The sequence below is a fragment of the Apis dorsata genome, unplaced genomic scaffold (assembly GCF_000469605.1).
Source record: "Apis dorsata unplaced genomic scaffold, Apis dorsata 1.3 scaffold_93, whole genome shotgun sequence".
Lineage (NCBI taxonomy): Eukaryota > Metazoa > Arthropoda > Insecta > Hymenoptera > Apidae > Apis > Apis dorsata.
This window is the reverse complement of record NW_006263391.1, coordinates 354,223-356,042: the sequence shown is the minus strand read 5'-3', so window position 1 is coordinate 356,042 and position 1,820 is coordinate 354,223.

The following is a 1,820-nucleotide window of genomic DNA, read 5'->3' as shown; positions in this document are numbered from 1 at the left end:
GAAGGAGGGGGGAGGAATAAACGGAGAATCTACACGTGGATCGCACGGGGGGAGGTCGGGAGAGGTTGAATTTACGAGATAGCCGCCCTCCAACCCCCTCTTCTCACGGCCCTCCTACCTTGCTCCGCCGGTTCTGTCCTCAACAGGTGGTCGTTTTGCTCAACTTCTGTACACCAATTTATAATTTAATTGATTTATGCCCGCGTTTTTTTTATACGAACGGCTTCCCGTTCGATCTACGCCTCGAACCATTTTAATTCTTCCCTTCCTTATCGATCGAGAAGTGAAAATTTTTCCTTCCCGATGAACATATTTCGATAAATATCTATTTTATTTCTTTTGCGAATGAGAACAATCATGCTAATCACGACCCATAATTAAAATAATTTAACTTATAAACGTAATTTCGAGACGATAACAATAGAATAATAGAAAGCAAAAAGAAAATAGAAAATAAAATTAAAAAATAGAAGAAAATAAAAGAATAGTAAAACGTAGCGATATGTTAAGGTTCAAACGTGATTTTAGAGGAACGTTTGTCGAGAAAGCGGGTCGAATCGATCTTCTTAGTACTTCGACCTTGAGGAAAGGCTTGCGAATCCGTGGCGAAAATGCAAAACCCTTCCTTTTGTCGCGCTTGATGATCGAGTTTTCGGCGCAGCTCGCCCGACAACTCGCAAATATCGGGCGAAAGGGTTCGAAACTCATAAATCACGAAATCTTCTTTTCTCTCCAAAATTTCTTTGCATAATTTATTGCCTAGGCAAAGGAACAAAGGATCGCGTTCGAAATTCGTATTTGCACGTATCAAGTTAATTTACAACTCGGAAAGAATATATTAAAAATAAATTGTCGGAAAGAGCGGTGAGAGATGTTGTTGCTCTTCCTCCCTCGTGAACGGGCAGGGGTGGAACGCCAGGGGTGGAGTAGTTTTATCGACGTAACATCGGTGAATTAAAGCCGGCTTATCAAGGAATCGGATCAAATTGCCAAAGAAAACAAGCCCTTCCTCCTTCGATCCAACTTTAAAGTTGGACGAACCCGATTACGTGCAGCCACCTAAAAAAAAAAACTTTCCTCTATTTCACTCTGTAATCGCTCTTCGTCTCGCCCCATCGATCCCTATTTCGTATTCTAAATTTAGAGCAAAATTTTAATTTCGCCTTCAATTCACCACCACGATGCATTAAAATAGGCAGAGTCGTCAAAAATTTCGAACAAAGCGATTAAAAACCCTTTTGAATTTTTCAAAATTAATTGCAAATTATTTGCGAACGATAAATAAATTATCCAACTAACTATTAAATTTTTCCCCTCTGAAGCATAGAATCCTAATAAAAGAATTCTAACAACTCGAAAATTTCTTTAATAATTTCTTTTATTATTTTTTTATATATTCCGTTCGATCTACGAACCATTTTAATTCTTCCTTATCGATCGAAAAGTGAAAATTTTTCCTTCTCGATGAATAAAGTTCGATAAATATCTATTTTATCTATTTCTTTTACGAATGAAACGGTAAGAATAACCCATAATTAAAATAGTTTAACTTATAAACGTAATTTCGTAAGTTCGAGACGAAAGAATAATAGAAAGCAAGAAGAAAATAAAAAAAATAGAAAAAAATAGAAAAATAACAGAATAAGTTAGACGAATAATAATAAACCATGAAAAAAAAGAATCAATAGACAAAAATCAGTTTCAACACTTTCTAAAAATTAGCCCTACCTCGAAGCCCAACCAAATAGACCAAAGATCCTCAACTTTCCCCCGGAACAGAGGCAACTCAAAATTCAATGAACAAAAGCTCAGAGGAGGGA